Source organism: Schistocerca americana, chromosome 10 (genome assembly GCF_021461395.2).
Source record: "Schistocerca americana isolate TAMUIC-IGC-003095 chromosome 10, iqSchAmer2.1, whole genome shotgun sequence".
NCBI classification, from domain to species: Eukaryota; Metazoa; Arthropoda; class Insecta; order Orthoptera; family Acrididae; genus Schistocerca; species Schistocerca americana.
In genome coordinates this window covers 135,755,403-135,777,469 of record NC_060128.1, presented here as the reverse complement: position 1 = coordinate 135,777,469, position 22,067 = coordinate 135,755,403, and positions in this window count along the sequence as shown.

Sequence of the window (22,067 nt, the reverse complement as noted above, 5' to 3'; positions counted from 1 at the left end):
CTCACGTATCTGAGGGTTTCGTATGAACATAGCACCACTGATCGAAAAATCAGTGGAGCTACTAGCACCAGCCATAGGGGGTCAAAAAATTCTGAAGATGGCATGTAGATAACCAGAAACTGGTTAACGAGGAAATATTATTTGGATCTCGACTTCATTTTTAGATAAAACTGCATAGTTTAATCTGGCATCGAAATCATGTGTTATTTCTGGCTATTCCTCACATGTGTGAGAGATGAAATCTAGTTTGAAGCAGGCCGTTTTGGCCGAGCGGTTCTAGGCGCTTCCGTCCGGAACCGCGCTGCTGCTACGATGGCAGGTTCGAATCCTGCCTCGAGCATGGATGTGTGTGATGTCTTTAGGTTGGTTAGGTTTAAGTAGTTCTAAGTCTAGTGGACTGATGACCTCAGATGTTAAGTCCAATATTGCTCAGAGCCATTTGAACCATTTTCTAGTTTCAAACCTCGACTGACAAATTCGTGGTCCTAGCGGGATTCAATCTCACGACCACCCACTTTCCAGGCACGCGCTTTACCACGACACCACCATGCCCGACATACATATGGACGGATCAGCATCTGGGTTCCGGTTAGTGAGTTTGACAGTCTCAAAGTGGCCGTATATTTTGACTGCATTGGCTTAGAAGCTTAACCTTTTTTACGACACCAAAGATCTAGAGACCTGAGTATGTACCTTAAATTTCAACTTGTTACGACTGTCCGTTCCTGACGAAAATGGGGCTTAACAGACGGAATTACAGAGAGTTAGATAGCAAACCACAAAAATTTTTTCTTGGGTTTGAAGTACAAATTCACAATTTTCGGATTATTTTTTATTTCTCTAGTGAAACCTTGCTTCTTCGCAAATTTTATGATTCTAGGTCAACGGGAAGTACCCCGTCGTTGATGAATGAGTTTGCGAGTATCAAAACTTGTGACATAAATGTCTGCATCACTTGGTTGCATTGACTTAGAAGCTTACATTTAGTACACCGGCAAGTAACTAGACCTCAGTATGTGACATAAATTTCAACTCGATATGTATACCCACACCTCAGAAAAAGAGGAGTAATAGGCAAACAGGCAGACGGACAATCGGATAAAAAAATAAAAAAAATTCCGTTGTAGTTGGAGTCATAAATGATGGCGGTCGAGTTTAGCCTTGTTCTGTGCATCTACGTCAAGCATTCTCCGACGGCCAAAGGGCGATCAGTAGTGTTCTGAGCGCTCTGCCGTGAATGCCGTGGGTAAATAAATGTAAATGTCGTGTGAGTAGGGCCTGCCGTAGGATAGACCGTTCGCCGGGTGCAAGTCTTTCGATTTGACGCCACTTCGGCGACTTGCGCTTCGATGGGGATGACATGCTGATTTGGACGACACAATACCCAGTCCCTGCCGGGAATCGAACCCGGGCCTTTAGGATTGACATTCTGTCGCACTGACCACTTTTTTTTCTTTTTTTGTCATTGTTTGTTGCGTTTGGTCTGGGCGGACGTCAAAGACATCCGCTTACGTTGATGGTAGATTCCTTGACTCAGTTTTTTTATTACAGAGAGCACGCAGCCCTCTGACCGAACACGCTGAGCTACCGTGCCGGCACCACTCAGCTACCGGGGGCGGACAATGTCGTAGCTAATGCGAGCATTAAACGTGAGCATAGCGAATTACTTATAAAATTTTTATTCCATTTGTTGCGAGTGGTCACAGCTGATAATGGCGGTAAGTGACAAATTCTACTCAAGCAAGTGAGAGACGTAATTTGCAGGACACGCGCTTTTAACAAGTGCAGAGCACATGAATGCGTATTCTGAAACTGTCGCTTGGAAGAATGCAATACTGGACCGTTTCTGGACCTGCGAAAATCGCCATCGATAGTGGATCGGACTACAGTTATAATTAAAAATTCACATTTTACGGATTTTTTTCCTTTGATTGTAGTGTGAAACCTTGCTACTAGTCAAATTCCATAACTCTAAGCAAATGGGAAGTGCCTCTAGTTTTGAGAGAATTTGCGAGTATCGAAATAGCTGACATAAAAGGCCATTTCATTTTATTGTTTTGCCTTATTAGCTTACAGTTCTCACACCGCCAAGGAACTATAGACATGACATATGTTATAGGAATTCCAATTTGACGCCTCTATCCGTTCCTGAGAAAAGGTTTTTTAGCAGACAGGCAGACCGGCAAAACAGTGATTCTATAAGGCTCCTGTTTTAACCGATTGTGAGATTGAACCATAACAAAGATGGCAGTCAGCTTCACGAAGGCATATGATACCATCGACAGGCAGAAGGATCCTGAAGCACAGACGATAAGACTGGACAGGATGTAACGACGAAAATTCTGACAGAAACAAATGCGAGAGCGGGTTTGAGATGAGCGCTATCAGATGATTTTGAGATCAAGACAAGTGTCGAACAAGGAGATGGATCATCGCGAATTTTGTTCGATATAGCAGTTATCGAAGCCATCAGTGGAGGGAGATAAAAGGGAAAAATAGGTACAACTGGTTACGAAATTTATAAAGTAACGCTTTTTCAGTTTCAGATTTGTTTTCCAATATTCAGTCGCGTGCTCGTTTCGGTAGCATGCTGCCTAACTGTTATTCATTCAGCAATTGTTACAGGTACCTATGAACTCTGAAAGTACTTTATTACTAGTTGTGTCAGTGGGGTTATGCTGCACTCGAGGAAACACTGGAAGTGGAAGAATATGAAGACATTTTATGGCAATGTGTACTGTGTATACAGGAGAGGAACAGTTCCTAGACGATGATACGTGGATCAGCATGACAGCGCACCTTGTCATAAAGCAATGGTTTGTGCAAAATAACATTTCTGAAATGTGCTGCCCTGTCCAGTCTCGACATGAAGCCAATGGAACGCCTTTCGTATAAGGTGAAATGTCGATTTCCCTCCAGACCTAAACTAAACTCCTCCCGAACAGGCCCTGAAGGCCCAACGGAACCGACCGATCGCCGTGCCATCCTCAGCACACAGACGCCACTGGATTAGCCGCATGTCAGTTTCCGAGACCGGAGTCGCTACTTCTCAATCATGTAGCTCCCCAGTTTGCCTCCAAAGGCTGAGCACACCTCGCTTGCCAACAGCGCTCTGCAGACTGGATGGTCACCCATCCAAGTGCTAGCCCAGCCCGACAGCGCTTAACTTTGGTGATCTGATGGGAACTGGTGTTCCCACTGCGACAAGGCCGTTGGCATTCCCTCCATTCCTGTCTATCCAAAATTACTACCGTTTCGGCTTTTGAGGAGGAATGGGCTGCTATCCCCTCCCAGACATTCAGATACCTCATTGACAGCGTCTTTGAGGCTAAGCATGGACACACCCATGACGACCAACAGGTGGGCGATTACTGTAGATCAGATAGTTTAAGTTACATACCATATACGTACCAACTGTTACTCCCAGGCGTTTGTATGAGTTGAAGGATTCTATTTACGACCCACTGTTATTTTCGTCACAGGGTGCCTTTTCCGGCATGGATAGCATTAGTTTCCAGTCATTGCAGCAATGACAAAGTACTGTTGAACTCCAGGGCACACCACCCTAATACCGTGGATTAGCGTAACGTTCCTGGTGAGTGACTGATGTCTCCGGCCTGGAGACATAAATGGCACAAATGGCTCTGAGCACTATGGGACTTAAATGCCGTGGTCATCAGTCCCCTAGAACTTATAACTACTTAAACCCAACTAACCTAAGGACATCACACACATCCATGCCCGAAGCAGGATTCGAACCTGCAACCGGAGCGGTCGCGCGGTTCCAGACTGTAGCGCCTATAACCGCTCGGCCACTCCGGCCGGCGCCTGGAGACATAAAAACAGTTTCAGCGATCCCAGGAAAATATTTGCTTTACAATTATTCCAGTTTTGTATCACAATATCTATTTATAGCCTAATCAGTTTATTAATTTCGGTCAGTAATAACGATCTTCAGAACTGAGTAGAAACACGTTGCAATACACATGCCCTGCTATTACATGTGATGGTGCACACAAAATCATCATCCATGTTGGCTTCGTTAAATAAATAAAATTATGGCGTCTAAAGAACGCAATCAGTTTGGCTTTAGGAAAGATAAAGGAAGGAGTGATAAAATAGGAAATAAGATTTTCAGTGGATCGTAGAGGAAAGGAAGATGTGTGAAACTGCTTCGCAGAAGGAACAGAATAGTATACTGACGGAATAAAAATCGCACTACCAAAAAACAATTAATGTGCAGTGATGAAATTTCAGAAATACTTTTGGATAGGTAACAAATGTAAGTGATTAACATTCGGAGATCACAGGCTAACGTAAACCACACCGGCAGTTCTAAAGTTGCGGCTGATAATGTACGTAAAAGAAGAAAAATCAAGACACGGTTCAAATGGTTCAAATGGCTCTGAGGACTATGGGACTTAACTTCTGTGGTCATCAGCCCCCTAGAACTTAGAACAACTTAAACCTAACTAACCTAAGGACGTCACACACATCCATGCCCGAGGCAGGATTCGAACCTGCGACCGTAGCAGTCGCTCGGTTCCGGACTGAGCGCCTAGAACCGCTCGGCCACCGCGGCCGGCCTCATGATGCACGATGTTCGAAATCTCGAGAAAAGTAGGGGTAGCCTATAGAGAAAGATGGGTAATACACAATATGTACAAGAACCAAGAGGGAATAATAAGAGTGGAAGACCAAGAACCAAGTGCACAGATTGAAAATGGCGTAAGGCAGGTATGTAGTCTTTGACTTCTGCTGTTCAGTCTATACGTTGAATAAAAATGACGGAAATAAAAGAAGCTTTCAAGAGTGGGATTACAATTCAGAGTGAAAGGATGTCAATGTTAAGCTTCGCTGATGACGTTGCTGTCCTCAGTGAATGTGAAGGAGAATTACAGGACCTGCTGAATGGAATGAACAACCTAATAAGTACACAATATGGACTTTAAGTAAACCAAAGGAAGATGGAAGTAACGAGAAGCAGCGGAAGCGAACAAATTTCGGAGACTGTTCGTTTGGACCACAGCATGGCAGTTAGACATGGTGTGAGGTAACGGGCGAGATGTGGCGCCCTGAAAATATTCTAAGTTCGAAGTAGGCGTGGCCGCACGGGCCGCTCGGCAAGCCGGGGCTCGTCAGCAACCGCGTGCTGCTGAACATTGGCTGGAACAAGAGGGGTAGCCCCAAAGAGTGGTCCAGGCCAACTGGGTGGCTGGACATTCCATGTTGACGCTGTGTCGAGGAATGGGCTTTGTGTCGATGAAGGAGATTTGTATGCCGGGAGTGCCAAAGATGGCGGACTTTGTCAAACCATAATGGCAGACATTTCACAGTTCATGTAGAAATTAATAATAGCCAGAGGAGTCATGATACATTAAAAAGAAACATGCAGATTACGATTATTTGCACCGTGACTCTGATGGTGTAATCAGATTTTCAATATCTTTATTACTTTAAAGTTTATTATGTGACTGTAAATTATACAAGTAACACCCAGTAACGAATTTCCAAAATCTAAACGGTTCATCCGATTTTGTCGATCGACGTGTCTAAAGCTATTAGTGTAAACCTAAATTGGTATGAATTACAGGCATGTAACTTGAATAGTACAATTATTGGACGTCAAAGTGGCTGATTACTATTGATCGCATCAGGCCATAAGTCCTCCACAGTTGCACGAAAAAACGGTAGCAGCATGCTTATAAATATATCTATTCGTCTATGTCTTTGTTTATATCCGATATGTACTACTCATGAAAAATTGATCAAATATTTACTGTGTTTTAGAAAGCACAGAGACATTAGGCTACTGGCCTACTTTTGTTTCTGTTCCTTTGATATACGTTTATTTGATTTGTTTATGTATTTAATAATGTATGTTAGAGCGTGTTTATGGTCCAGCCGTAGGAATATTTACATAATTTCAAGTTATTTACATGTAAATCCAGTATTTCGTATGCGTTTCAATGTGTTTGTGAGTGTGCGTTGGCTTGGAGACATGTCGGGCGCACTCTAGCCAATCACAGCGCTCGTTACTACTGTAGGCGACTACTGAAGACAATGGAGAGACTGTATGGGAGTGGTGGAGGAGCATCGGGTCGAACAGGACGCGGGGGAGTGCTGGACAGGATGGCGCGGTGGACGGTCGCAGGAAATACTTGGAGAGTGTTGAGCACTTTGCGCGTGGTTGCGGGGGAGAGAAATAGTTCGTAGTGCCGACAGGTGCACTTGTGAGAATTCCGTGGCTTCTGCAGTGAAGACGTAGTGTGTCTTTAGATGTGAATATCTCTCGAGCTATGTTGTTGTTCATAACTAATTACGTGAAGCAGGAATCTATTGTTTCCCTGTTATTCAACTTGTATTTTATTTAATTGCTGGACCATTGATACCAATAAGTGTTTTGCAGTAATAAACGGCATTCTTAAAGGTACTTCTGCCGTCGTACTCACCATTTAAAGTCGTTAAAAATAATAAATGGTGATTTTATTTAATTGCAATCTTTCATTTATAAATTTCTATGTTACATTCAAAATTCGCAATTGCCGAGTGATAGGAAGCTTCGACCATTGGATTCATTTGGCTATTCATATTGTATACTGTAGACTCAGCAGTATTTGGCTTGTAATGCGGCAGCTACGTATCCCAGTCCCTAAACAACAAAACCAGCCAAAACCTTTAAAATTTCAACTCTGAGGGTACACAGTTGAGGGCCACCTTTTTTTTTTTTTTTTTTTTTTTTTTTTTTTTTTTTTTTTTTTTTTACCCGCAACGCACTGTGGGGAAACGGAACAGAAGTGAACCGAAACATTTGAGATGTGTTGGCACAGAAGAATGTCGCAAATTGGGTGGGCTGATTAGGTAGGGAATGAGGAGGTTTTCCGCAGAATCGGCGAGGAAGGGAATATATGGAAAAAACTGATAAGAACAAGGGACAGGATGATACGACATCAACTAAGACATCAGGGAACAACTTCCGTGGTACTATAGGGAGCTGCAGAGGGTTAAAACTGTAGAGGAAGACAGAGATTGGAATACATCCAACAAATAATTGAGGACGTAGGTTGTAAGCGCTACTCTGATCCGAAGAGTTTGGCAAAGGAGCACTGAAGACTGAAGAGAAATTTCGTGCCGGGCCGCATCAAACCTAAGATTGACGACTGAAATAAACCACCACTTGCTTAGCGCGGAGTTGGTGGTTGGTGTTCATCCCCCTTATTTGCACTACCAGTACTAAACACGAACAACGCTAATACACTCCGGTGGTCATTCTACCTGCAGCTCTGATCATTCACATACTCATCTACGTGTACCAAGTTACACTGATTTCCAACATTGTCTTTTTGGTGCATAATTCTTTTTTTTTTTTTGTCAGGCAGGGTATTTGTAGTTCAGTCTTTTGAATGAGACTCCTAGAAGCCATCATATCATGTTGTTCCGGTGGAGAGATTTCAGGATCATTAACTATGCCGCGCCGTTGCGCCTTAGCAGCTAGTTTCGTGTGATCTACGTAATGGCATTAATGAGCGTTACGGGTGGAACCTCACGAGTTGGCAACCCGTCCGCGCTTGGGCGGAGAATGAAACCCATTCATCGTGACAGGCGTCCGAGTCTTCTTTGAATACTGTGCGCGGGCACACACACACACACACACACACACACACACACACACAGCAACTTCGCTATGCTGAAGTCGAAAAATTTAGTCTGAAGAGAAGCCAAACGAGCTACCATTGTTGAATTAGTGTGTTTTTCTGTTGTCAGCTGTACGGTGGACATGTCACAAGCATGGTCACAGTGAATAACATAGAAGCTTGGCCCATATTAATGTAGTTCTCTGTTATTATGTGGCCGAGAAGGCTTGCTGGAACCACACAGCTATGAAGACATGTGCCTTTAGTGCCAGCTGTAGGGCAATAGTAATACGCATGTGGTACGTAGTGATGTTGAAGTTATATAGAGTAATAAAACAGGAAATAAGAAGATTTGCAAAACACTGACTCGCAGAAGGAACAAAAAGAAGACCCGGATTTAATCCTCAACGAGCAAAGCGAGTTCAATCATAATGTCTATTTTAGTATTTATGACGACTTACTGAGATGATCACTGTTGCGTATAGAATTCCAAGCCGAAGGATGAGAGATGGTGTCCGGTGAAACAGCTGGAAGATGCGTGCAGCGCCTGGTGTCGTTGAAGGGGCCTTCCTGCAGTGCCCTCTTAACCACGGCAATGGACATCAGACGACTGAAAGGCTCGCGGCACAACACCGAAATAGCGAGAACCACGGAAGCAGACCATGGAGGAAAACAAGTCTACGCCAGCGCCATGGATGTAGAAGTCGCCCTTTGTTTTCGATCGCACAAAAAAAAACGACAATTTTATTGTGTATTTTAATATTGACAAGTACAGATTTTAACCTTGACAGCTGTAGATCTTAACTGAGTATTTTTAGAGATAAAAGCGGATTAGAAAAATCTACTTAATACAGTATGTTACTTCTATGGTCACAAACTTTTTGTTAACAGATTACCGGTTTCGGTCTTTAATGACCATCATCAGATCTGCAGCAAAAATGGGAAAAACATAAATACACTCGCAAACTGTCTACAGTAGGGTAAAGAAACGTTTAACAAACAGCAGGCTCACACACGCCCACACACACAAAAGAGAACCGGCAAAGATAGAATGAAAACCATTCCTATGAAATTTAACGGCAAAATGTCCCTGCAAATAGAAAAATGTTTTAAAAAGTCTGATGTCAGATGAAGCTTTCAGGTTAATAACACCTTAAAACTACGTATAAAACATAAACTGAAAGGCAACTATGATAAATTTGATGGCTCTGGAGTATACAGGATTGACTGCAGTAACTGTGACAAATATTATATCGGTCAAACAGGCCGCTCTCTTAAAGTAAAGTTTAAAGAACACTCACAGCCAAGAAACAGAACGGCTTTTGGGACAGCATTTATCTGATACTGGTCATTCCATAGGGAGCATTGAGAATTATATGCGTATCCTTCACAGAATGGAAACAGGCCGTGCCCTTAATTTGTTAGAGGAGCTTAAAATTTATAAAGCAAAAAATAAAGAACCAACTAAACTGCTTAACTGGCAAAATTACTTTATACCCAATACCTAATTTACTTTATTTAACAATGTTTTCCTCTAATCACTGCACGCCTCTGTTATAGTGTGTTGATAATTTCACCTAGTATTGAGTGCCTCACATATTTCCTTTGTTTTCATACGTTTTTCGCATGACTCTAGTATGTTGTTGTTCCTGCTCTATTCATTTCATATACTCCATTAATCAGATAATGTGGGTCATCCACTGTTACGGAATTTTATCAATCCTTTCTTGCAACGGAGTGCCGCAGGGTAGGAGGGGTCCACTGCCGGTCACGTTCCTACAACCACCTCCCGCCTGTGCGGAATTCTGGCGTTAGCGATAACAGAGGGCGCTGATTATGTGCAGCACTATGTTTTCTTTCATTTGTAGCTCCTTTAGCGATTTGTTTTATGGTCGTTTAATATTACCCGGTGCACTATCAACGCTGTTTAATATTTATGTCATTATCTAGAATACTGCCACTAGAGCACACATCAACCACTGTTTCTTAACTCTTCCTCTTTTTAACAATCTTACTTCTGTCGTGTTCTTCCGTGTATTGCTTTTTATCACTGCAATGCCTTTTATACGTTATAAGCTCATTACAGACTTCAGCTATTGTATCCCCCTTTATTTTCTCTGTTTAAATTAATTGTTTAAAACTAGTATATGCCGACATTAGCGACATCTGGTGAACTTACAACACAAACATCTTGTGGCTACTGTACGGCAGCTTGTTTTAAACAGTAGTACTACTGACAACATGATTCGTGCATATGACGTTATTCATATGTATTTGACGATGCTGGTCCGCAGCTCGCGGTCGTGCGGTGGCGTTCTCGCTTCCCACGCCCGGGTTGAGCCCAAACTACATAGGTAGGAATATCATCAAAATAAAATAAGAGAAATCAGAGCTCGAACAGAAAGGTTTAGGTGTTCGTTTTTCCCGCGCGCTGTTCGGGAGTGGAATGGTAGAGAGATAGTATGATTGTGGTTCGATGTACCCTCTGCCAAGCACTTAAATGTGAATTGCAGAGTAATCGTGTAGATGTAGATGTAGATGTAGATTCCCGGCGGGGTCAGGTATTTTCTCTGCCTCGTGATGACTGGGTGTGGTGTGATGTCCTTAGGTTAGTTAGGTTTAAGTAGTTCTAAGTTCTAGGGAACTGATGACCATAGATATTAAGTCCCATAGTGCTCAGAGCCATTGGAACCATTTTGACGATGCTGGTGCAGATTCCGCATTTAACATTTGACGATGCCACTATGGCTGCAGCACATTAGGACTTTGTTATTTTGAAACAGGTATGCCTCTTCATATTTAAAGCGCACAAATGTAAATCTTGTCAGTACTACTCTTCATTATGGTCTATGTATTGTTCTCAAGCTGTAAACAGTTTGCGAGTGAATTTATGTTTTTCCCATTTTTGATGCAGATTTGATGATGGTCATTAAGGACCGAAACTGGTAATCTGTTAACAAAAAGTTTGTGACCATATACGTAAATTGAAGGAAACTTATTACATATACGGGTCATTGTTTTTTCGCGACGATGTCGCAGCTTGTAATACAGTATGTGCATATGTAATGTAACAAATGTACCAGACGCCACCTGTCGTTAAGAGTTTTATAATTAATATAAATGACGTGCATTCTGCCAACCAATTTAATGTGACGCAGCATGTGGAGGTTGCTGAGTGTGGACGGGTTAATCCTGTAACCGAAATTGCAGGTACGTTCTGGTACATTTGATGCTGATCGGATAAGGCGAAATACGTGTGCATTTGTGTAATAGTAAATTAGTATCATTGTCATTTCAGATCTGAAGATGGTTCTAGAGGGACCGAAACCGGTCATGCGTAGAAATATTTTTGCAATCAAGACGGATTATAAGTAACATTGTAAAAATGATTTTACGAAAACTGCAATAACTGGGTGGGTGAAACATCTGTGTTATTTAACTCTCAAAACTGCTGAGTGAAGCTGAACCTACTGTCACTTTGCTTGTCTGTATTACTTCAACACTGAGCTACAGAATTTGCCCTGACAAACAGAACTAAAACTTTACCTATTCATTAATTACTCACAATATTCAAGGATAACGTGATCTGACTGGTTTAAAATTCGTAACCTGACTTCAAATATTTAATACAAAAGAATGGCCCTGAATAAGAATAAATCCTGACAATAACCTATACATTTCGTAAGTCACTTACCCAACAAAAATCTTCATTACACGAACTACAGCAATACAGCAATCCCCAATACAGCCAGCTAAATAAAAGATTGTAACTACAGAAGGCTCTAACTCCTAATAGGCATGGGGTTAGCAGAGCAAACAATGTATTTACGAAATTTTATTTTAATCAAGTGACAAACAGTTCAAAAATTACCGAATCATCAGTGATAAGTATCAATGAGAGATATACATTCAGACCGTTCGCTCGCGCTAATACTGCAAACCTCCAACACTGCTAATTTGAAACCTCTAACCTCCATCACTGCTGACTACTCACCCCCAACTTCCATCACTGCTGGCTGTTCACCTCCATCACATCTGACTGTTAACTTCCAACTGTGAGTCCGACCAGCCACAGAGTCTTGTACAGAGTGCGCACAGCGCTATGAAAGTTATTAATGCACAGCGCTACATAGCGCTGCCAACATACAAACATACACTCCTGGAAATGGAAAAAAGAACACATTGACACCGGTGTGTCAGACCCACCATACTTGCTCCGGACACTGCGACAGGGCTGTACAAGCAATGATCACACGCACGGCACAGCGGACACACCAGGAACCGCGGTGTTGGCCGTCGAATGGCGCTAGCTGCGCAGCATTTGTGCACCGCCGCCGTCAGTGTCAGCCAGTTTGCCGTGCCATACGGAGCTCCATCGCAGTCTTTAACACTGGTAGCATGCCGCGACAGCGTGGACGTGAACCGTATGTGCAGTTGACGGACTTTGAGCGAGGGCGTATAGTGGGCATGCGGGAGGCCGGGTGGACGTACCGCCGAATTGCTCAACACGTGGGGCGTGAGGTCTCCACAGTACATCGATGTAGTCGCCAGTGGTCGGCGAAAGGTGCACTTGCCCGTCGACCTGGGACCGGACCACAGCGACGCACGGATGCACGCCAAGACCGTAGGATCCTACGCAGTGCCGTAGGGGACCGCACCGCCACTTCCCAGCAAATTAGGGACACTGTTGCTCCTGGGGTATCGGCGAGGACCATTCGCAACCGTCTCCATGAAGCTGGGCTACGGTCCCGCACACCGTTAGGCCGTCTTCCGCTCACGCCCCAACATCGTGCAGTCCGCCTCCAGTGGTGTCGCGACAGGCGTGAATGGAGGGACGAATGGAGACGTGTCGTCTTCAGCGATGAGAGTCGCTTCTGCCTTGGTGCCAATGATGGTCGTATGCGTGTTTGGCGCCGTGCAGGTGAGCGCCACAATAATATGACCGAGGCACACAGGGCCAACACCCAGCATCATGGTGTGGGGAGCGATCTCCTACACTGGCCGTACACCACTGGTGATCGTCGAGGGGACACTGAATAGTGCACGGTACATCCAAACCGTCATCGAACCCATCGTTCTACCATTCCTAGACCGGCAAGGGAACTTGCTGTTCCAACAGGACAATGCACGTCCGCATGTATCCCGTGCCACCCAACGTGCTCTAGAAGGTGTAAGTCAACTACCCTGGCCAGCAAGATCTCCGGATCTGTCCCCCATTGAGCATGTTTGGGACTGGATGAAGCGTCGTCTCACGCGGTCTGCACGTTAAGCACGAACGCTGGTCCAACTGAGGCGCCAGGTGGAAATGGCATGGCAAGCCGTTCCACAGGACTACATCCAGCATCTCTACGATCGTCTCCATGGGAGAATAGCAGCCTGCATTGCTGCGAAAGGTGGATATACACTGTACTAGTGCCGACATTGTGCATGCTCTGTTGCCTGTGTGTATGTGCCTGTGGTTCTGTCAGTGTGATCATGTGATGTATCTGACCCCAGGAATGTGTCAAAAAAGTTTCCCCTTCCTGGGACAATGAATTCACGGTGTTCTTATTTCAATTTCCAGGAGTGTATAAACAGCCTACTTACACCACACCAACTGTTTTGTGGCTCTGTGGATCTTCCGGCAGATGTTCACCTGAATTGACCGAGTACCCGGACACGACTGCCATCCTAGTGTAACAAGAAACGTAATTCGTCCTACCAGACGAGACGTTTCCATCTATTCACAGTCCAGTCTCGATTATTACCGCCCCACTTTTCTTTTTCAAGCTGCATTGTGGCTATTTGCTCCTGCAATTTTACTCCTTTACCTCGTAGTGCTCCACACAGACCTCAAAACTGTGCTATGCAGCTGAGGCCGCGGACACTGTTGCCTAAGCATCACCACGTGGAGGTGGCAGTACGGGGACTTATAATGTCTGCACTTTGGTTGGTTCAAATGGCTCTGAGCACCATGGGACTTAACATCTGTGGTCATCAGTCCCCTAGAACTTAGAACTACTTAAACCTAACTAACCTAAGGACATCACACACATCCATGCCCGAGGCAGGATTCGAACTTGCGACCGAAGCAGTCGCGCAGTTCCGGACTGAGCGCCTAGACCACCGCGGCCGGCTGCACTTTGGTGATATCTTTTATTTACTTACAGCAATTAAATTTATTTCTTAAAGAAAAATACAGGAATTTGGAATTAGGAAATTAGGAAAATGTTCAAATGTGTGTGAAATCTTATGGGACTTAACTGCTAAGGTCATCATTCCCTAAGCTTACACACTACTTAACCTAATTATCCTAAGGACAAACACACACACCCATTCCCGAGGGAGGACTCGAACTGCCGCCGGTACCAGCCGCACAGTCCATGACTGAAGCGCCTTACCCCGCTCGGGTAATCCCGGGCGAAATTAGAAATTTATAGTGTAATTTAAGACGTGCATGAAAGAAGACAGGAGACAGGAAAAAGTATATATAGACATACGTTCACCGACACCATAAGGGGAAGGGGAACTGGTATTGGACTGCAAGTCCAGCGTCCACATGTGGTGCTACCCATTTTGGTAATTATGCGTGTAAGTAGGCTGTTTAGGTTTTTGTGTTGGTATCCCCATGTAGCGCTCTGTATGAAAAGTACTGACTGTGCTGTGGGCAGTCTCAGGCTGGATGTACTCATTGTTGGGATATTCACTATTGTAGTGTTGGGCAGTTGGATGGGAACAGCGCGTAGCGTTGCGCAGTTGGAGGTTAGCCGCCAGCAGTGGTGGATGTGGGGAGAGAGATGGCGGAGTTTTGAGAGCGGATGATCTGGACGTGTGTCCATCAGAGACAGTAAATTTGTAAGACTGGATGTCATGAATTTTATATATAATGACTTTTGAACATTATTAAGGTAAATACATTGTTTGTTCACTATCAAAATTTTTCATTTGCTAACTATGCCTATCAGTATTTAGTGCCTTCAGTAGTTTGAATCTTTTATTTAGCTGGCAGTATTGGCGCTCGCTGTACTGCAGTAGTTGGAGTAACGAAGATTTTTGTGAGGTAAGTGATTCATGAAAGGTATAGGTTATTGTTAATCAGACCATTCTTTTGTAGGAATTATTGAGAGTCAGATTGCGTTGCGCTAAAAATATTGTGTGTCAGTTTAGTGATGATCAGAATAAGTAAAGAGAAAACTGTTTGAATACTTTGAGTTTTGCTCAGCTGTTTGTAAATCAAATAACGTAAGAGGTTTACCAGCACAGTAATTCATAATTTTTCTAAGGGGACGTTTCATCTACATGAACATCTCTCTTCGGGAAAAGGCGATTTCTTCAGTCCAAGCCGACCTAATCTACGTAGGTATTGTTTACTTGAGTGCTGTGTGATATGATTTTTGTTAGGTTACATAACAGCTACTACTACTACTACTACTACCTTATCTAGTAAACAAATAACCTTCTAGGAGTAGTTGTTATGTATCAAATATCAACTCACGCGGTGCTCAAGTAAACAACGCCGATATAGATAAGGACCTCATGGACTGAACAAGTCGAGTTTTCCCGAAGAGGGATTTCATCTGGATAATTACTAAAATGCCAACCGCAATCGCAATCGACGATTCCGTGATGCCCGCCGTTGTGGCCGAGCGGTTCTAGGCGCTTCAGTCTGGAACCGCGCGACCGCTACGGTCTCAGGTTCGAATCCTGCCTCGGGCATGGACGTGTGTGATGTCCTTAGGTTAGTTAGGTTTAAGTAGTACTAAGTTTTAGGGGACTGATGACCTCAGATGTTAAGTCCCATAGTGCTCAGAGCCATTTGAACCATTTGATTCCGTGATATCAACGTGGGTACATGTTGCGGTCTTCCGCTGCGGAACCCCATGTTGAACAATGAGCCCTGAACTGTGTGTTCCGGAATACTTGTACCTGCACCGGTATTGTACTCTATGGTCAGATATGGCGGAGATCGCTGCCTACCCTCCTCTACAAAGGGAACAAGAACTTCCACGTTCTGCGATCTGACGTGGGAATCCAACGTGTCGCCTACTCGCGCACTCACAGTCTACAGATGCTCACGACAGTACTATATGAACAGACGACCAGTTTTCATGTTTCGCTCTGTTCTGCCAGATCTTGGTGAGCTTCTTCATAGCCACTCGCCCTAGCATGATCCGTCTCCTTATCTCATCTTACTAAACTTCCTTCCTCGCGGGGTTGCCACGCGGTCTAGGCGCCTTGTCACGGTTCGCGCGGCTCCTCTCGACGGAGTTTCAAGTCCTTCCTGTGGCATGGGTGTGTGTGTTGCCCTTAGTGTAAGTTAGAATAAGTAGTGTGTAAGGGACTAATGATCTCAGCAGTTTGCCGGCCTCTGTGACCGAGCTGTTCCAGACGCTTCAGTCCGGAACCGCGTGACTGCTACGGTTGCAGGTTCGAATCCTGCCTTGGGCATGGATGTGTGTGATGTCCTTCGGTTAGTTAGGTGTAAGTTGTTCTAAGTTCTAGGGGACTGATGAGCTCAGATGTCAAGTCCCATAGTGCTCAGAGCCATTTGAACCATTTTGAACCTCAGCAGTTTGGTTCCATAGAAGCTTACCATAAATTTCCACAAAATAGCTTCCCATGTCCCAGATGACCGATCCAAGATAGGTAAACAAAATCACGACTTCCATCTCTCATAACAGACCTGCGAGCTTGGCCTCTATCAGTCTTCATGAGTTTGGACTTCCTGACATTGATGTCCCACATACAGGATAGATTAATTGTCCTTCATTTATGTTAGTAGCTCAGCAGATTCAACTTCGCTGCTGGCTAAAAGCAATGTCATCAGCAAATCGGAGGGCGTTAATAGTTCTTTCACCAATCTAGATGCCTTTGGTCCAACCACCAAAATCATTCGTAAAGACATGTTCTGCATGTCTACTTTGCACAACACAATTAAAATACTACTTTTTCGAAATCCCGTAAATGCCTCCCATTCCGATGTGAAAGTTTGAAATTTGACTCAAAGGTACCTACACCCTTCCTCTGTATTGGTGCGAGAGCGTTGCACCCTATAATTTCACCCTCGGGCTCGACCACGCTCCAAACAGCAAAGTGCCGACACATTCAGAGAGAAGTCAGAGCTCAGAAGTTCATGTGACGTGTAAGAAGGGTTAATGATGTCAAATTGGCACCAAATTTCCTCACAATTCAGTCCAACGTGACCTTGAACATGTCAAATGATGGGAAAGTCATCACATCCCGTCTTACCCACATTTCACTCCTTTTGGCGCCTCTGCAGCAGAGTTTGGAACCGCGACACCCAGCGTTGAAATGACGCAGTTTTCTTATGTGTGGCTGGGAAAATGTTTCCAGGCCCACTGCTGCTCAGAATCGACACGAAAAGGTCCTGGGGGTGGTATAATGGAGGTCAATGAAATCACCTGTTTCCTTGGGCATTGATTGCCGCACATTTTGGGGTCGAAATGATTGCCTCAGTGCATTGACCAACAGTGCGAGATTCTTGATAATGTTCGACCTTGCTCAAAACCCCAAACGTTTCACAGCTCTGTAATGGCATAGTGGGGTTGCATTCAATTTGAAGATGTTCTCACCCTTTGGTGTGCAGTAGAGCCACAATTTTTGCTCCCACGTACAGGTTGGAAGTGCAGGGAACGTTCAGAATCATTCCAGCCACCGGCATTAGAAGGGTGTCAAGTGGTTGCCTGCTTGCAGGCGCCTAGGGCTAATTCGCACATTGTAGCTCTGTAAAGGTACATTTTAAATATTTGTAGGTGGGTGCTACCGAAGGAGTTGCCAAACTGGGAGGTCGCAGAGGCATCCTTTGCAGATTTATTTATGCATGCATCAATGTTGCAACCCTCCCTGACCACACCACCACAGACTGTGACACAGGAGAGCTGAAAAAGCATAAACAGCTTTTGCTGCCTTCCATGACATTCAAGTTTTGTCGAATAATTTTGAATGGTCCTTATGGGTTTGAGCCTGTTTCGACACAGTGGTCCCTTAATTGTTTTGTGCAGTATATTTTGGTAGGGTAACAATGAGGACTATTTAGAAAGTAAGGACCGATCGGTCACGAAATGGAAACCAGGGTGAAAATCAAAGATGTTTTATTTACAACAGTTAGTTACACCTTCCACCTACTTCTCTACATAATCACCACTTCGACGTAGATATTTGTCATAGCGTTGTACCAACTTTCCAATACCCTCGTCATAAAAGTCAACCGGCAACGCCTTTTGCTACCTCTCTACGCTGGTCTACAGCTCGTAGTCTGTGCCAAAATGTTTTCTTCATAGCCAGCAGTTCATGTGAGCAGAGATGAAACTCAGAGGGAGCAAATTACGGGCTGTGTTTCGGACGATCGAACACTTCCCAATCGAAAACGCAGCAGGAGCATCTTCATTGCCTCTGTAGAGTGCGGCTGAGAAATGTCATCAAGGAAGAAATTCATGACAGCTACGTTATGTGGGCTGTAGACATCAGGCGAAATCTCTCACTTGGCCCTGATACGTGGCGGGAAACACTATTTTCTAGACACCTTCACGTGGCCACTGTGCTCTCATAAGAGAAAGGAACGACATGACGCAAACGACGGGAATAGTAGTTTCCATTTCGCGCCCGATCGGACCCTACTTTCCGAATAGGCCTCTTGGATGGCAACAAGGAGTGGGGAACGAATTTCCTTTTTACTACAGATTCCTCCCTTTCTTTCTTTCTTTCTTTTGCTTACGCCATAGTGCCGCAGGATCGGCGTGCCTACAACGAATTTGGCAGTGCTAGTGTGAGGGATGGCCGGATGCCCTTCCTGCCACCACCCCGTACCCCCCAGGACGGAATCAGTGTACCCCAACTGTCTGTGTCCGGTGGAATCCATGAAACAGTGTGGATGTGTTCAGATGCCTGCGAGTCGGGCAACTGAGGCGGAACGTGGGGACCAGCCCGGTATTCATCTAGCAGGATGTGGACAACCGCCTAAAAACCACATCCAGGCTGGCCGGCGCACCGGCCGTCGTCGTTAATCTGCCAGGCGGATTCGATCCAGGGCCGGCGCGCCTACCCAAGTCCAGGAAGCAGTGCATTAGCGCTCTCGGCTTCCCTGGCAGGTCTATGGATTTCTCTCTCTGTTCACATAAATGGTAATCAAATGTGTACGGCTGCATACAGTTTTATAAAATCTGTTAATCAAGTTTCAGTCCCCTTCCTTTCTTCATTTTAAAATGGAGCACATATAAAGAGGTCTAACCTGTTAATGTCATCTACTGTCAGTATGTTCCTTTAAGGAGTAGACTAGTCAGCGTACTTTTTAGGAAAGGCTGTTGCAACGAGAAGTACAAAGGGCGTTCAATATGTAATGGAACATATTTTCTGTTTGCTTGTATTCAGGAGTCAAATTCGCAATATTATTCCTGACTCTTTTGGCTACAAAACCCTATTGTTCGACATAATTTTCGTACGATGAGACAGCTTACACCATCTTAGTGGGAGGGCCTCTACGTCCGCATGGTATCACTCTACTGGTCGATGTCAGAGCCAACGTGTTGCTGCATCGGTAACGTCCACGTGCATCCTTCATTGGGCCAGACAAATGCTCTTTATGGTCTTCTGCTGGGTGCTGAGGAACCAAGTGCACCTTTGGAAACACCAGTTGGTGAACGACTGTGTCAGCACAAAAGAGACGTACAGTTGAGCAGTGAGGTGTTTGACTGTGATTCGATGATCACCTCGAATGAGAGTGTCCACACGTTTCAACACTGCATGAGTCACAGAAGCCTATGTGCCAGCCGGCACGCGGTTGATCGGATCTTATTGTGATGATGGCAGATGCCTCACCCAACGACTCACCGTGCTTTTGTTCACTGCCAGATCTCTGTATTTTGCAAGTACCTATGAATATTTGCGATGCTCTAAATTTCGCCAAACTAAACTCAGAGACAGCTTTATCCTTGGAATGCGCCCCCATTATAAACACTATTTTGAAGGCTGTGTATAGCGCCGGTGCCTATCTGAATTTCATGAAGCCATAGGAGCTCAAGCGGGAATATTGCAATATGTCCACAACGGAATCTGCATTTTGCAACCGAAACTGATCGAGAAAAACAAGTGTTGCATTAGTTACTGTACGCCCCTTGTACACTACTGGCCATTGAAATTGCTACACCAAGAAGAAATGCAGATGATAAACGGGTATTCATTCGACAAATATATTATACTAGAACTGACATGTGATTACATTTTCACGCAATTTGGATCCATAGATCCTGAGAAATCAGTGCCCAGAAGAACCACGTCTGGCCGTAATAACGGTCTTGACACGCCTGGGCATTGGGTCAAACAGAACTTGGATGGCGTGTACAGGTACAGCTGCCCATGCAGCTTCAACACGATACCACAGTTCATCAAAGGTAGTGATTGGCGTATTGTGACGAGCCAGTTGCTCGGCCACCATTGACCAGACGTTTTCAGTTGGTGAGAGATCTGGAGAATGTGCTGGCCAGGGCAGCAGTCGAACATTTTCTGTATCCAGAAAGGCCCGTACAGGACCAGCAACATCCGGTCGTGCATCATCCTGTTGAAATGTAGGGTTTCGCAGGGATCGAATGAAAGGTAGAGCCACGAGTCGTAACACATCTGAAACGTAACGTCCACTGTTCAAAGTGACGTCACCGCGAACAAGAGGTGACCGAGACGTGTAAGCAATGGAACCCCATCCCATCACACCGGTTGATACGCCAGTATGGCGATGACGAATACACGCTTCCAAAATATGCATTCACTGCGATGTCGCCAAACACGGATACGACTATAATGATGCTTTAAACAGAACCTGGATTCACCCGAAAAAATGACGTTTTGCCACTCGTGCACCCAGGTTCGTCGTTGAGTACACCATCGCAGGCGCTCCTGTCTGTGATGCAGCGTCAAGGGTAACCACAGCCATGGTCTCTGAGCTGATTGTCCATGCTGCTGCAAACGTCGTCGAAATGTTCGTGCAGATGGTTGTTGTCTTGCAAACGTTCCTATCTGTTGACTCAGGGATCGAGACTTCGCTGCACGATCCGTTACAGCCATGCGGATAACATGCCTGTCATCTCGACTGCTAGTGATACGAGGCTGTTGGGATCCTGTACGGCGTTCCGTATTACCCTCCAGAACCCACCAATTCCATATTCTGCTAACCGTCAGTGGATCTCGACCAACGCGAGCAGCAATGTCGCGATACGATAAACCGTAATCGCTATAGGGTACAATTCGATCTTTATCAAAGTCGGAAACTTGATGGTACGCATTTCTCCTCCTTACACGAGGCATCACAACAACGTTTCTCCAGGCAACGCCGGTCAACTGCTGTTTGTGTATGAGATAAGGCTTGTAAACTTTCCTCATGTCAGCACGTTGTAGGTGTCGCCAATTGCGCCAACCTTGTGTGAATGCTCTGAAAAGCTAATCATTTGCACATCACAGCATCTTCTTTCTGTCGGTTAAATTTCGCGCCTGTAGCACGTCATCTACGTGGTGTAGTAATTTTAATGGCCAGTAGTGTATATGTCATCACAAAAATATAACGAGCAAATCAAAGACGTTAGAACTGCGCAAAGGAGAGAATGAAGCCAGGGAAGAATAAAGACCTTCATAACTCTTCGGACATTCCTGACATACGTTTACTGCTACTTAGTTTCCAAGCGCTTTGCGCAAGACACCTCCACATATTTTCGCGGTCACTCCCGCAGTGACGCCGTACCAGCAACAATGCAGTCCAGAACAGGTGGTAGACTGCGCAGCTACGGAGAGAGCGGAAATTAAAACAGTGGGGCGATTTCTCTGCCCTGAAACCTTGCAGAGGTGTCGACTCCTTCGCCGCGCCTGTCACATAGCCAGCTGCATAGACGGGGCGGGGATTTCGGTGTTTTTTTATTTTTTTATTTTCCGAGCCCTGCGTTTCGCCGGCCGAAGTGAAGAATGATGATGGAGTGCGTTGCCAGAAGGTCCATTGTTTCGGGCGCGTGCAGCGGACGCGCTCCGATACGCCCAGAGCACGGGGCGAAAGCTAATGGCTCGTTACAAATTGTGGATGGGCCCTCTGCCACATATGTGGACACGTGTGTGCTTGTGGCAGTGTGGAAACAGAATGAGAGCAGCGACGTACGTAAGCTTCGTCTGAATTCACGGTGATATGTATGTTTTACAATTTGATGCAAGCTTTCCTTAAGCCTGTTCTTAATTTCTTTATTTGATGTGCCAGAACGCGGCTTTTCAGCCATATAACCCACACTCCTATCTCCTTTCAATTTTTTCAAACTTGTGATAAAAATCATATTGAAAAAAAAAACATTTTTTTAAAAATACTGCTCTGAAATTTAGATTTTTAAAACATAATTTCTCATAACCAAAATAATAAAACTACAAGATTTGATATAAACAGCAGGTGCTACCTCCGCTCCTGTAGCAATG